The sequence below is a fragment of the Trichechus manatus genome, unplaced genomic scaffold, assembly GCF_000243295.1.
Source record: "Trichechus manatus latirostris isolate Lorelei unplaced genomic scaffold, TriManLat1.0 scaffold00021, whole genome shotgun sequence".
NCBI lineage: Eukaryota > Metazoa > Chordata > Mammalia > Sirenia > Trichechidae > Trichechus > Trichechus manatus.
In genome coordinates this window covers 22,134,627-22,151,419 of record NW_004443957.1, presented here as the reverse complement: position 1 = coordinate 22,151,419, position 16,793 = coordinate 22,134,627, and positions in this window count along the sequence as shown.

The following is a 16,793-nucleotide window of genomic DNA, read 5'->3' as shown; positions in this document are numbered from 1 at the left end:
TGGTATTCTCTGCTTTCAGCCAGGATCCATCTGACATCAGCAATGATATCCCTGGTTCCATGTCCTCTTCTGAATCTGGCTTGATCCTCTGGCAGTTTCCTGTAGATATACTGCTGCAGCTACCCTTGAATGATCTTCAGCAAAATTTTACTTGAGTGTGATATTAATGATATTGTTCAATAATTTCCACATTTCGTTGGATCACCTTTCTTTGGAATAGGTATAAATATGTATCTCTTCCAGTCAGTTGGCCAGGTGGCTGTCTTCCAAATTTCTTGGCATAGACGAGTGAGCACTTCCAGTGCTGCATCTGTTTGTTGAAACATTTCAAAGTTGTACTTTAGCTTTCATGGACTTGTTCTAATTTTCTTCAGTTTCAACTTGATAGGAGTAGTCTGGAGAAACGTATGGGATAGGAGGGTAGGGAGAGAAAGACAGGCTTTCCTCCTAGGTGGGAAGTTCATGCCTTCAAGGAGCAGACAGTTTCAAATGCCTGCAGAGGAGAGTGTGGGGTCTGGGAGAGGGAAGCCAGGAGGAGACAGTGTGATATCACTTCTACAAAGGCTGGACTGCCTTGCTAAGGTGATGCAAGTGTAGCTCAAACTCAATGAAGAGCTCTTGATGGGATTTAAACAAAGGAATGACATAATCAAATCTGTGTATAAGAAAGAGCATTCTGGCAGTAGTTTAAAGGAACAGATTTGTTTTTAAGCTGATAGAGTTATTTTATTTGAATATTTTCTACACTTTGCTGAAGTATATATTAGCATACCATTAAAATCTCCCTTTTAAGTGTACAATTTGATCAGTTTTGGCACTTATATACATAGTCATGTAACCACAACCACAATCAAGATATAAAATGCTTTCATCTCACCAAAAAGTTCGAACTTTTAGTCTATACTCTCCCCCATCCTCATCCCTAGCAACCATTGATCTGATTTCTATTGCTATAGTCTTGCCTTTCCTAGAATTTCTTATAAATAGAATCATGCAGTAGGATCCTTTTGGATCTGGTGTCTTTCACTCACCACGATGCTTTTAAGATTCATCTATGTTGTTGTGTCTGTAGTAGTTCATTCCTTTTTATTGCTGCGTAGCATTGCATTGTATGGATGTACTATAATTGATTTACCTATGCACTAGTTAATGGACATTTAGGTTGTTTCCAGTTTGGGGCTATTATTTAAAAAGCTGCTACGAACACTCACTCACAAGCCTTCGTGTGGACATCTGTTTTTATTGCTCTAGAGTGAGATTGCTGGGTCGTATGGTAAGTTTGTGTGTGTGTGAAAATATACACAACAAAACATATATCCATTCAACAGTTTTTACACATTCAGCTCAATGGCAAAGGTTACATAGTTCACATTGTGTTACCAGTCTCACTATTTTTACCCATATTGTTTTACCACCGTTAACTTAAACTCTCTTTACCTTAAAGTTCTCATCTGTGTTTTAGGATTAGTGTTGTCTCTTTGATCTCATATAGGTAATTCTTTAAAGAGTGCAATGCTTAAGACAAACATTTTTATTAATTAAGCTAAACTGTTGTTTAGTTTAAAAATGACTTCATGGGATAGTTTTGGTTCAGGTTTAAAAATTATTTCCAGGCAATAGATTCAGGGGCTCACCTGGTCTCAATGGATCTAGTAAGTCTGGTTTCCATGAAAATTTAAAGTTCTGTTCCACATTTTTCCTCCTTTTGATCAGGATCCATCTATTGAATCCTTGATCAAAATGTTCAGTAATGGTAGCTGTCTTAGGCTGGGTTTTCTAGACAAGTAAAACCAGTAAAGTGTATAAATATTTATAGAGAGAAAGATTTATATCAAGGAAATGACTCACATAATTGTAGAGGCTGAAACATCCCAAGTCTGTAGGTCAGGATAGAGGCTTCTCCTGATTCACGAAGCTGCAGGGGCTGGCGAACAAAGCCCAGGATCTGCAGATCAGAGAGCAGGGCTCTTGCTCTTAGGCTGTGAAGATCGATGAATCCCAACATTGGCAGGCAAGACCGCAAGTAAGCTGCTAGCTCAAGTCCCAAGAACTGGAGGTCAGACAGAACAGGAACCAGCTGCAGGATCCAGTGTGAGCAAAAAGCCCGTGAGCCTTGCCAGAAAGTCCACTTATATTCGTTGCAGGCCACATGCCCGAGGAAACTCCCTTTCACCTGATTGGCTATTCACAGCAGATCCCATTATGGGGGTGATCACAACATCATATGACTGCCAAACCACTGAGAATCATGGTCCAGCCAAGTTGACACACAATCTTAACTGTCACAGTAGCCGAACACCATGCATTTCTTCTGGTCTCATGGCAAAGGGGGTAGTAGTTCATGAAGGCAATTAGACCTACAGTCCATTTCCTTCTCAGATTCCTGGGTTTCCTTCTTTCTCTGATGCTCCAGGCAAATGGAGATCAATTGTATCTTGGGTGGCTGCTTGCAAACTTTTAAGATCCCAGGAACTATTCAGGTAAGTGTATTTTTAACTTAATGAGAAATTGCCAAACAATTTTCCAAAATGGCTGTACCATTTTGCTTTTCACAAGCTACGTATGAGAGATCCAGTTGTTCCACATCCTCACTAGCACTTGGAGTCTTCCTACCAGCACGAACAACTATGCAATGAATGTCGTGGTACATAGGGCATGCAGGTATTTTCCTATGTTTTCTTCTATTTATATTTTTACAATTTTCATTTAAGCAGAAAATTCATCTAGACTCCATCCATGTATGTTTGGGGTAGAGATCCAGTTTTGTTTTCCTCCATATAGTGATTTAATTTTTCAACACTTTTTACCTAGTAATCCATCCTTTCCCCCATCAATTTGTCATGCCATTTATAGTATATTAGGTATGTAGATAGCTGTCTCTGAATTCTCTATTCTGTTCTATTGGTCTATTGTCAGCTTTTGTACCAATACCACCATGTTTTAATTATATGGCTTTGAGCATGTCTTCATATCTGGCAAAACTATTTCCCCTCTTAACTCTTCTTTTATGGCCCTTTAGCAATTTATGGGCCTTTTCTCTTCCATGTATCTTTTAGTGTACTTTATCAAGTTCCTGAAAAACACCCACTGGAATTTTTATTGAAATTGCATTGAATCTTGGAGCTCAGGCTCCAAGAGCAGGTATTCAGCAACTTATGTGGAAGCTGCATGGCTTTTTTTTATCTAGCCTTGGCCATTTCTGCCATGCTCTGTTGATCAAAGCAGTCAGAAACCCACCCAAGAGGAGGGGAAAAGCATTTTATGCCATATTTTAAATCAGACACAATATTTCTGGCTGGTTATTGATGGTGTAGAGAGATGCTATTTGTTTTTGTAGGTTGATCGTGTATCTAGCAAACTTGCTGAATTCTTTTATTAGTTCTAATTGTCTGTCTGTTGCTTCTATTGGTTTTACAAGGGCAATGATCATGTCATCTGCACATAATGTTCTTTTATCTCTTCCCGGGCTTTCAGCATTCTGGTATACAGGAACAGTCATAGTGGACATCCTTATCTTGTTCCCGATTTTAAGGAGAAAACATTGACGTTTTTCCCTTAGTTATGCCATTTGCTCAGATTTATTAAGTTAAGGAAGTTTGCATCTCTTCCTAAATTGCTAAAACTTTGTTGGAGTTAAATTTTATCAAATGCCACCCTCCCCAACCTGCATCAACTGATTTAATCACATAATATTTCGATTTTTATCTGTTTAATGTGGTGAATTACATTCATCCTTGAATTCCTGGGATAAACCCTATTTGATCATGATGTATTATTTTTTAATATGCTGCTGGATTATTTGTTATTATGTCTAGAAATTTTTATCTATGTTCTTAAGTATAATGCGTCTATAACTTCCTTTTTTCTTATATTGTCCTAATATAGTTTTGTAATTAAGATTATACTAGCCTCATAAAGTAGTCCCTGGGTAGTGCAAATGGTTACTGCGCTTGGCTGATAACCAAAAAGTTGGAGGTTCGAGTCCACTCAGAGGTCCCTTGGAAGAAAGGCCTGGCAATCTTCTTCTGAAAAATCAGCCGTTGAAATCTCTACAGAGCACAGTTTTACTCTGACATATATGGGTTGTCATGAATGGGAGTTGACTTGTTGACTGTCATGGATTGAATTGTGTCCCCCCCAAAATATCTGTCAACTAGGCTAGATCATGATTCCCAGTATCGTGTGATTGTCTACCATTTTGTCATCTGATGTGATTTTCCTATGTGTAGTAAATCCCGTCTCTATGATGTTGATGAGATGGGATTATCGGCAGTTATGTTAATGAGGCAGGACTCAATCTACAAGACTGGATTATGTCTTGAGCCAATCTCTTTTGAGATATAAAAGAAAGAAGCCAGCAGAGAGACATGGGCACCTCATACCACAAAAAAAGCAGTGCCAGGGGCAGAGCATGTCCTTTGGACCCAAGGTTCCTGTGCAGAGAAGCTCCTAGACCAGGAGAAGACTGATGACAAGGACCTTCCTTCAGAGCTGACAGAGAGAGAAAGCCTTTCCCTGGAGCTGGCAACCTGGATTTGGACTTCCAGCCTACTAGACTGTGAAAGAATAAACTTCTGTGTGTTAAAGCCATCCACTTGGGGTATTTCTGTTAAACAGCAGCACTAGATGACCAAAACAATGACAGATATTTTTTGGTTAGCCTTATAAAATGAACTGAGTAGTTTTCACTCTTTCTCTACATTTTTGAATGACTTGTATAAGATAAGAATGTACTATGATTATTTGGCAGAACTCACTCATAAAGCCATCTTGGCCTGGAAATTTTAGGAAGTGAGAGTGTTTAATTACTAAAGTTCTCTAATGTTTACTGGTCTCATTAAGTCCTCTGCTTCTTTGTATGTCAATCTTATATCATTTTATAGTTTTCTAAGAATTTATTCATTTTTATCTAGGTTTTAAAGTTTATTAATGTTTAATTGTTCATAATACTCAATATTTTCATCTCTGCTATGTCTAGTTATTTCTCCTTTTCTATTCTGTATTTTGTTTGCCTCTTCTAACCCTTTTTTCCATGATAGTCTTGGTAAAGGTCTGTTTACCTTATTAATCTTTCAAAGAATTACGTTGTGGTTGTTATTCCTATCTGTATGAGTCATCTATGGCTTCATAACAAATTATCTCTCAAATTAACAGCTTGAAACAACTAGCATTTATTATCTAATACAATTCCTGAGGATCAGCAATCTGTGAGCAGTTTTGCTGGGTGGCTCTGGTTTAGGGTCCCTCAGAGGTTGCAGACAAAATGTTGGCCAGGGCTGCAGTCATCTGAAGGGTTGACTTGGGTTGGAGGAGCCACTTCCATATTTAATCACGAGGTTGTCACCAGGAAGCTCTTTTTCCTCTCTGCCTGAGACTCTTCATAGGGATGCTCAACACAGGGCAGTTGGCAGGGACAGGTTACCCAAGGTGCACATGTACTTTGCTTAATGTAAGCCCATGTGTACCTTGCTTACTGGTTAATCTGCCCCTGGCAGCTGTCATCCCAGAGAGAGACAGACAGACAGAGCGACCAAGATAAAAGAAAAGTCCTTCATCCACTCACCTTTCTACAATTTTCAGCCACTGAAATCCTCTTTGATCTGGGGCATTAAAAGCTTCTCTCCTGAATCCAGTTCAGACCTTGCCTCCACGAGCTGGTCCAGCCAGACTGCTGTCTCAGCTTCACCACTTCTTCCTTCTGTGGTCCCTGGGATTCCTTGTCTCCAGGAGCCACATCAGAGCCGCATACTCACCTATGATACATTTATAATCCTCTGCTCAGCTCCACAAGGGTTCTTTCAAGTTTCAACAATACCTCAAAGATGACTGGCTCAGGTCAGCGCCCCTTTAATAGTCTATACAATGACTAATACCCTTATCGCAGGCCCAATAATGAAACAAACCACCACTTTTTGCATCCTCACTAGGCATTAAGCATATACTAGGCACTCTGTATAGATGGTTTCTTATCCATAGGCATCCTTGCAAGATGACTATCACTTAATTTTTACAGATGAGGAAAAATAAGGCTCAGCAAAGTTAAACGACTTGCCCAAAACCACAAAGCCAGTTCGATGGACCTGGGATTTGGGCCTAGATTAATCTGATTTCTACTACACAGACTTCCTCTCATAACTATGAATAATCATCCATTTGAACCAAGTGTAACATAGCTGCAAATGGAGACTCATTCAGGGATCCTTAAGATAAGGTCCTACTGCCAAACAGCAACCCAGTGGATCCACGAATTCACAGTGCTTAGCACTTACCAAAGAGGTGGGAGCAGGACAGTAGATTACTGACATCATCCAGTTTCAGGCCTCATGGTCTCTGAGCCAGACAGTTTTATCAGCAACCCCTTAAAATGGTGGGCAGGATAGGCCAACCTGTTTGTAAAGCAACTATGAGCTTTTCTGACCCTTGGCTCAAACATTTCATCATCTACAGTCAGAATGGCTAGACCTAGGAGACATCTATAAACCATACAAGAAAACCACCTGAAGTGTGTTTTACCAAAAAGAAGGGGGAATTTCCCAACTTGTAACTGGAATGTAAACCCCTTGAGGGAAAAAAAAAAAAAAAAAGAAGTTTGGCCTATTCCCTTTTGTCTCACCTATGTCAAGCACAACACCTGCCTCTTGAAAGGCTCCAATAAACACTTGTCAGGTTAATTGAATGGAAAGCCTGGTTCTGAATGTTCCAAAAATCATGTTTATCCTGAAAGAACTAGGATTTGCAATCACTGAGACATTTCAAAGAAATGATGTATCACCTTTGAAGATAGTTGCATGAAAGTAATCCTACAATTATTTTTTTGTTGGAAGTAGGCATTGAAGAGAACATGTAGTTGTCTCAGTTCTAGAGCCGAAAGATTTGTGTGATCATCACATCATCAATGCTCCTCATTGGACAGAAAAGAAAACAGAAGCCAGGGTGGTCAGTGGCATGAGCAAGGTCATACCTGTCCAGGTTTGATTGTGCCTTTAGGAAACATGAAGGTTCTGGTACATCTGCTTCAAAGGCGTTCCCAACACTTCATAACCTCAGCTCATCCACTCTTTGCAAGTTTAGTTAACATTCATCCAGTGAGATAATTACTAACTTCAGAGGTGCCCCTGAGGTGCCTCTGAGAAACTCCAAGGCTCCACAGAACATAGTTTAAAAACTACTGACTTAGCTAATTTATTATTTGTTATTTAAACTTTCAGCACATTCAAGCAAAAATGTCTTTTTAATTCCCTAAACTGGCTATTCTCATTGACAACATTTATTCTTCCTTTCCTGATGAATAAACCCATTAGTGAAAGAATACACTTTGTACTTTCTTTTGTGCTATTATTCATCAGAATTAACATGTGTGTGGGCAGAGCTTAACTTAAAACGGTGAGACCTAGACACAGATCCTTCGCTGGAGGGGCCCTCTTGTGGATCTCAAACCCAGGTGTTTCAAAGCATGTGTGATGGCAAAAATGGTTCACTTTAGACCCAAATCACTGAATCTGATTGCCAGAAATAATGCTAAGCAATCTGTTTATCTCTGTATTGGTAAGGCAATAATGGAGATTCTAGGTAAGGAAACCAGAGACATCTCACTTTAAGCCAGGGCTTTCTAAGCTTCTTTAAAGCTCTTTAATGTCTTGTAATAACAATTACCATTTACTGGGTATTTACCTTGTGCTTAGGAACTTACAAAAGTGAATGAAACGGGTACCGTTATTATTCCCATTTTACTGGTAAGGAAACTGAGGCTTAGCAGTTGGGGTTCTTAACTGCAACTAAAGAAACAACTCTGGCTAAATTAAGCAGGAAAAATAAAAGGATATTGGAGAGAGAGAGAGGGCTTTTAGAGCGTCCTGGTGGGTAGCACCAGGGCAGCTAGGGGGAGGGCAGTTGATATTTTCTCAGTCATTACATATGAAGTTAACATTCAGATTCGGGAGCCAGACTGTTGAGGTTAGAATCCCAGCTCTGCCTCTTACTCTATGTGATCCTGAACATGAGCCGTTCAGTTTGCTCATCTGTAAAGTGGGAATAATAATAGAACCTACCTCAAAGGATGGTTATATTTAAGGTAGTAAGCTCAGTGGCCCACTCATTGTAAGAACTCAGTACAATAGCTATTGTTACCTATAACTCAAAGTGCTATGCCAGTGTGTTTTCAAGCCCCACCCTCCACCATACTTTCCACCCTGAATGCTGTCCTTGAATTTCACCTACGAATTCTAACTGTATTAATCCATTTTCTGTCACCACCAGGGGCAGCTTTGGCTGGTGATCCTTCCCCAATCCCTGATGGATCCAGGAGGAGATACAGGGAGAGTATCCCACCAGGGAAAATAGACCTAATTGTCTCAATCTCTCAGAGACAGCAGAAAATCACTCCTTGACGCAATAACGAGCTTTCAGAAGCCAGGTGTTTGGGGGAAAAAACAGTAAAGGAAGGGCCTGGGTTGTTCATATAGATCTTGTGTGACTGGACAGCAGAGTAGTAAATTGAATCTCAGAGAGAAACAAAGTACAGACGAGGGAAGCACAGTGCTTACCTTGCTTAGATTGTCTGTAGTGAGCAATTTCACATTTTTCACAACTTCAAAGATTCTGCTTCTAGGCATGGCTGGCATCTGTCTCTCTCCCAAGCCCACAGCATTTTCCTCCAGAATCAAAGCCTCTTTTCAAATTTACAATCCCTGACAGGGGCGGATGATCCAGTAAGCAAGGTACGGGTTTACTTGTGTTTACTTACTAATCTGTAGTGAACAATTTCAGTACAGATGATCTGACTTACATTGCCTATTGGATAACCCACCCCTGCAGGGAAGGCCTTCCCGGCATGTCCTGGGGACATCCACCTTTGCTCTCCAATGTAGTTGCTGTCCCGAGAATGCCCAGGAGCAGGCCTGCCAAGTGGAATGAGCTCTGTGATGTGCTATGTAAAGCTGCTGCCTAATAACCCTGGCAGAGACAAAAGAGGTGACAGTCCAGGTGGTTGCCCAGAGGATAATCTGCTGCTGTATAAAATGTGTGCCATAGTGAGTGTGGTGCGCCCAGGGCCCGAGGGACTAGGCTGCCAAGTGCCAATCTTTTTACATAATCTCCAAAACCAGAGAAAGTGCTCAAAATTGTTAAAGAGCCTTACAAGCAGGGGCAGATTAACCAGTAAAAAAGGTGCGCACAGGCATACAGTAAGCAAAGGATACATGGACTTAATTGTGTTTACTTACTAATCTGTAGTGCACAATTTCACATGGGTTTCACCACATGGGTTTCACCATGGTGAAAAACAGGTGAAAGTGTGTACTACAGATTAGTAAGTAAGCACAAGTAAGCCTGAGCATTCCTTGTTTATTGGGTAATCCGTCCATGTTTATGGGAACAGAGGTGGACGGGACTTTAAACATAAACAGGGCAACCATTCCAATAAAGCTCTGTCTTCACAAGAAAAACAAACAAAGCTGCTTTCCTGGGATTTTTAACCTCATAGTCAAAATGGATATTGCACAACCCCATTCCCCGAATAAAGTGGGGGAAAGCATCTGTCGTCCCTGGTGTATCCTTGGGCCACACAGAGTCTTGTAGATTCACAGTGAGACATAGTTTTCCTAGTTCTCGAGGGCTGCCTCTCTTTTATTGTTGATGTTGGTTCTTTATGTTTTTCTCTCTCTCATATATAAAAATCAAAGTTCCTTCCCAAAGTCTCTAGTTCACAGAGCTTGCTTAGGAAGTCTTTGATCTTGTAAATGCAAAACCATTTACTTGCAATGTAACCTTGGCATGTTTCCTAACTTCTCTGAGACTCTATTTTCTCCTCTGCAGATTCCTGGTTTTGTCTGCCCAGCATGTTTTGCTCTATTTCCTCTGTTAGTGTGCCACAGCTCACTGACCATGGGAACACCGCTATAGAAATAAAAGCTAGCAGATGCAGTCTTGCTTTTACAGACTCCCTTGCAGCTATAGGGCAGTCTCATATCTTAAATTCTGCACATGGACTTTGAGTCAGGAGCTTTGAATGCAAAGTAGAACCAGACAAAATCCAGTCAGGTGAGAGTGATGGCTGTGGTAGCCACCACGTTCAGTCTCCAGAGATGCAGTTACAGCATCTGGGTCCAGAAGTGCCAGGGGCAGTGGTGATGCTGTGGGGTCTCTGCCCAGTGTGTGTGGGGAAATTGTTTCCTACTCCTTGTGTTTCTGGGGAGGGCCCTAGCTAAGATAACACCGTGGCTTGACTTTCTATCCATCAGTATTTACCTGATTGGTCAGTTGGGAGCCAACGTGTCTTGGGAGAACACATCTCCTGGTCTACTTTCTCCTTTGTAGTAAAAGGCATCTGACCTGTGAGGTGGAGGGGTGTGTGCGTGGAGGGATGCCTGGGTTTCCGGCTCTGCCACTGACTGAGCAGGTTTTGTTGTTGTTGTTGGGTGCCATCGCGCTGATTCTGACTCATACCGACCCCATGTAACAGAACAGAACTGTCCCATAAGGTTTTCTTGGCTGATTGTGAGGTCTTTCTCCCTCGGAGCTGCTGGGTAGGTTCCAACAACCAACCTTTCAGTTTGCAGCCGAGAGCTTAACTGTTGTGTCGCAGGTAATTTTGCCTAATTCTGCAGTGAGGTATTAGCAAGTCCACCTGGTCAGAGCGCTAAGCCAGATTCTCCAAAGAACTTCGTTAGGAATAGAGGTGTTATTTTAATATCCATCTGTCTGATTTCTGTATCTCCCTCTCTCAGGCGGTTCAGAATTGGGAGAGGTGGAACAAGGGCTGCGTTTAGTATCCTCAATGGCACCCTGGTGGCGCAGTGGTTAAACAGCTTAGCTGCTAGCCAAAAGGTCAGCAGTTTGAGTCCACCCCTTGCTCCTTGGAAACCCTATGGGGCGGTTCTACTCTGTTCTATAGGGTCGCTATGAGTCGGAATCGACTTGACAGCAACAGGTTTTAAAACCTCAATCCCCATTAATGGCGTAAGTCTATCTTCAGCAGGACAAGTTCTGTGGCATGCTTTTGGGCTTTGTTCCTGGTAGCCTTCAAGCTTGGTTCTCTAAGCCTCCTATGATTCAGTGAACTGCACAACATTGTTTAATAACCGTCTTTTCTATTTAAAGTAGCTGGAGTTGGTTCTTGTAGATTGCAGCTAAGAGCCCTAAAATATTCAAGCATTTTCTTCATAGGATTTTTGTGAGGATTAAATGAGAGGGTGTATTTAAAGCAATACAGCTCTAGGACATGGTGAACACTCCACAAAATGTTCACTGAAGTCAATTTTCTCTGATCATTTCCAAACAGGCTGTAATAATAGCAGATAATTGTTTATTGAGAAGAGAGCAGAGATTACAATCTACATCACTGTGATCCTGGGGTGTGCATTCTTAACTATTATGCAAGAGCTTCCCAAATGCTTGATAAAATTTACTACTGAGACCATTTGGACCTGGAGTTCTCTTTGTAGGAAGGTTTTGATAATAAATTCAATTTTAAAAAGAGGTATATGGGTATTTATATTTTCTATTCTTTTATGTAAATTTTGGCAAGTTTTTTTTCAAGGAATTTGTCAATTTCATTTAAGTTGTTGAATGTATTGACATAAAGTTGTTCACAATAATCTTTTATTATCCTTTTGTCGTTTGTAAGATCTGTAGCCATGCATCCTTTTTCATTTCTAGTACTGGTAAATTATGTCTCCTCTCTTTTTCTTATCAGTCTAACATCTAGGGGTTAACAATTTTATTAATGAACAAATTCAGGGATTTGTTAATTTTTTTCTGTGGGTTTTTTTTTTTCTATTTGATTGATTTCTGTTCTTATTATCTCCTCGCATCTATATCTATATTTTGAGTTAAATTTTGTTATATTTTTCTAAAGGTAGAAATTTACATTATTGATTGTAAAACTTTCCCTTCCAGCTTCTTCCAGCTTTTGGTTGCTCTCTGGTGCCTTTCAGATAGTAGGATAAAATATTTTTCTTATAGTTTATAATTGTTAACTGCAGGATAGTTAGTCTGATATAAGCCATTCCACCGTTTCAGGAACTGGAATTCTGAAGGCCTGCCTTTCAATCTAAATTCTAAGCTTTATAATCTTGGGTAAGTATTCTAATCCAAGTGTCAATATTCTCATCTGTACAGTGGGGATAACATGATAACATATACCTTAGAAGATTGTTTATCATGAAGAGTAAATGAGATAATGCATATGGAAATATTTTTGAAAGAATAACATGATATACGAATTATATTTATTATCATTAATGCAACAGGAAGACTTATTCCCATTTCATGCACTTATATTTCACAGTTCAGAGACAATACTGAGGCATTTAATTTGTGTAGCCTGGCAGATTGGGAAGATAGTCCTTTATCTTCTTCCAAGATATATTTTAATTATATGCAGATTCATATTCAAATGATATTGATTAAATGCGTATCATGTATATATTAGGCACTTTTACATGCACTATCTCCTTCAGTATATTTCTCCCATAGAAATGGAACTCTCCAAATAATCAAAATGTAAAAGTAACTTTAAAAATTTTCGCAGCTTGTTTCCAGTCTTAGAAACTAATCCAAAGGAAATCACCAAAAATAGCATCCAGATTAATGTGCAAAATGTCTATTGCAGCCTTATTCATAATAACAAAAAATTGAGTACAACATAAATACATGTATATGAAGGATTATTCAAATAAATAATTATGCATACATACAACTCATATTTTCAAAGATTATTTTATCACATAGGAAAATTTACATAACATAATATTAAGTGTAAAGATACAATTATTGTTTAAACATCATGATTATAATTTTGTTTAAAAATATAAATTAGAAAAAATAATTAGAAGGAAATATACCCAAATGTTAACAGTGATCATCTTTAGGGTAATAAAATTAGGGATGACTTTTTCTTCACATCCTTTCCTGGAATTTCTAAATCGTTCACAATGAATGTATAATTTTGGGGGTTTATCTTCTCATGGGACCCCAGACACACTTAGAACTGGATTAATCATAATCCTTAGTTTAATAAACACGCTCCTCATTGGTCCATGCACATAGGCATTGTTTATTAATTTTTTTTTTTAATTGTGCTTTAGGTGAAAATTTACAAAGCAAATTAGTTTCTCATTCAACAATTTATACACAGATTATTTTGTGGCATTGGTTGTAATCCCCCTGATATATCAACACTCTCCCTTTCTCCATCTCTGGTACCCTGTTTCCATTCATCCCGTTTTTCTGTCCCTTTCTGCCTGTCTTTGCTTTTGGGAGGGTTTGTTTTGTTTTTTGTTTGTTTACTATACTGTAATAAGCATTCCACCCACCACTTAATTTGAAAGCTAGGACTCTAACAAAAACTTACATGTAGCTATGAATCCTCCCTTACCCCATTCACTACTTTTCTCTACCCAGGATAACCACCGTCCTAAATCTCATCATTTCTTCGTTTTCCTTTTAATAAAGTTTTACCTAATTAATCTATACAGTCCTAAAAAGCATGTGTTTTTAATTTTGGGAGGAGCTTTTTTAAAAGGGTGTCATGCTGTATTTTATCTTCTGGGACTTGCTTTTTCACTTGATGTTGTATTGCTAAGATTCATCCATACTGAGTCATGCCACCGTACTACATTTATCTTGATGACTATATAATATTCCATCGTGTGACTACATTACTGTTTATTCTGCATTTGGGTTATTTCTAGGCTTTTACTCCTGTGAACAGTGCTGCTATGAACATTCCTGTACCTGTCTCTCAGTGCCCACGTGTAACAATTTCTCTTGGATCTAAACTCAGGAGTGGAATTGCTTGTCAAAGGGTATGTGAAAGTTTAGCTTTAAAACATGGTGTCAAGCTGTTTTTCCAAAGTGGTTGCTTCAGTGTATATTCCCACCAGCAGCGGAGTAGTGGTTAAGAGCTATGGCTGCTGACCAAAAGGTCAGCCGTTCAAATCCACCAGGCGCTCCTTGGAAACCCTATGGGGCAGTTCTACTCTGTCCTATAGGGTCACTATGAAGTGGAATTGACTCGACGGCAACGGGTAATGGTATGCATCCATATCCTCACCAGCATTCGGTATAGTCAGATATATTACTTTTATATTCAGGAGAAGAAGAATATTCCTAAAAGACAAACAAACAACAAAAAACCGCCTTGCTCTTCTTTCCCCTAAGTCGTCGGAAACATACGGGGCACTGGAGGTGATGTGACGTATAAAGCTATTCCTCCACCAAAAGCTTTTTAAAACCTTCCAGTTCTAGAACATAGCAATGAAGTGGAAACAGTACCAGGGCGTGAGAAGGTAGTGAAACTGCAGATTTTTGTGTCATGGGGACTCTTTGTAGCAGATGGTAAAATTATGCTGCAGGTCTGAATTAGAAACCACTTACTCTCTCTTCCCTCCCTCCCTCCTTTCCCCTCTCTCCTTTATGCCTCCCTTCCTTCCTTTCTTTTATTTCTTCCTCCCTTTCTCTTTTCCATTTCTAACTGAAATACAAACCACTGGACCAGGCACATTTTTATTTTCTGCAGTATGTGCCTGAGATAACTCTGCAAGCTTCAGAGAACTGGTCTGCTTAGCTAGTGTTTTTTTCCTTTAAGTATAGTGTAAGAACCTACCAGTTACACTGAACGGGGTGATAAGCACTGCAGAGAAAAAGAAATTCAGAGCCACAAGAATTGGAAAGCCTACTTCAATAGCAGCACCCTGCTTGCTTCTCCTTTCAAATCTGAGCCCTACTTTCTACTATCCCTTTGCAGTAGCCTGGGACGTGATACAGAACACCAGATGGGCATGCAGAAGTGTGATTTTGTCCATCCAATCTGAGAAAGGTAGGCAACCCATGTTTAAGTATACAGGAAAATAACAAGGAACAGTGCTGGTAAGCTTGAGGGCCAAAAGGACTCTTAGCCCAGGATTATCATTCAGCCTACAGGGTGGCTCGCCAGATGCCCAGCTCCAGGGTAAACCAGCCAGCCTGGTTAGCCAGGAGGCCCATAGATCCCCCACATGAGGGGTGTGCTCACGTGATGGCACTTTCCCTGGTGAAGCTGTCTTTGTCTAACATCATATCATGGGACAGTGGTTTTCAAATTCCCCTTAGTTCTGTCAGGGCTCTGGAGAGGATAGAAGAGTCAGTGAGGCAGATAGCATCCCACTCTATTTAAACAGGAATAGAGTAGATTTGAAATACTGTACTTAGCATATTTGATTTCCAAATCAACTTTTCTTTGGGGGAAAAAAAGGTCCTCTGCTTTAAAGAAAGTTTAGAAACCACTAATAGTGCTTTGGGACCTTAGTGAGAGGAAGGATAACAGAGGTGTAGATCCTGTGTACCCTTAGTGACTGCAGAATAGAGAGGCGTGAGGTTGGATGGATTCTGTGTTGCCGAGGGCAGGTCCATGTGTTTTCAAAACCAACCAAGGGGGAAGTAAGGCTTGCATCTTTTGATAAAAATTAAGGAGCCAAGCACAAGACTTTTGCCCCAAGGAAGGTGCTTGTTTTGTTCAACATTGTATTCTTGTGCTGAGCACAGTGCCTGGTACATAAACCAAAAAAATCCCGTTGCCAAAGTGTCGATTCTGACTCATAGTGACCCTATCTGCACCACCAGGACGCCTACGCCTGGTACACAGTGGGTGTTAAAAAAATATTTGATAAAAGAAGAAAGAAAAAGAAGAAGGGATGGAGGTATATCATGTGGGCAGGGCTAATAATCTCTTTACAAAATTGTTCTGAGACTTTTCTCAGGTAAGTGTACGAGTGCACGCACACACACACACAACCCCCAACTTTTACACCAGAGAGCGTAATGAAGAAAAATTCAAAATAAGAGTTACCCTTTACCTCATTTACAGAAAAATTCCAGCAATATATCCATAACACATCTCATTTTAATCAGCATATTTCCTTTGAATGTTCCAGTGAAAATTGGTTGTGAAATGAATCTATAAGAAATTGAAGGCGCTCACCTCCTGTCTAAACATGTAAATAAAATAAATTGCATTTAAGAATATATGCCAAAAATAATTTTGGTTTAGGAGTAATTGATTGGAAGCCATTCTGTCTGCAGATAGAGAAGTAAAAGCTCCACTCTGGGTCCCTGACCATCATCTAAAATTACCAGTACACAGGAGAGCACTCACTTTTCTGTTCTCAACAGCAGGAAGGACTGAGTAGGGGGAATGCAGGCGTTCTTTCCAAGGATCAAAAAGAGCCTGTCAATCATTAACATGCATTATAAACAAAGGGCAAAAAGCATTGCTCCATTTAAGACCACTCTTGGCCAAAAAAAAAATAAAACTTGACTGTGTTTTCAAGAAACCTTACTTACTGACCCTGACGCTGAAGGTGATGTAAAGAGCTAGTTTGTTATAGTATCATTTATCCTTTCTGAAGCAGATCTCCAGCCATTTCCTCCAAGGCACCTTTCAGTTAGTAGCAAAGTGCTTAACCATTTAAGCCACTCAGGGATTCCCTGAGTATAAGCAGCTGCATTCAAAACTGGTTTCAATTCACAGAATCAAAGTTTCAGGAAAGGTCGACATAACAACAACAAACAATCATGAGAGATTCCGGTATAAGTTGAAAGGAGACCTCCAATGGCCCATGGACCTGGAATCACGCCTGAAGCCCACAGACTTCTCAGGCAGAGCAGAGTGTTGTTATTAGCTGTCACAGAGTTGACCCCCAACTCATGGTATCCCCACGCACAATGGACTGAAATGCTGCCCGATCCTGTACCATCCCCATGATCAGCTGTGGACTGAACCGTTGTGAGCCACAGCACCATCATGACCCATAGTG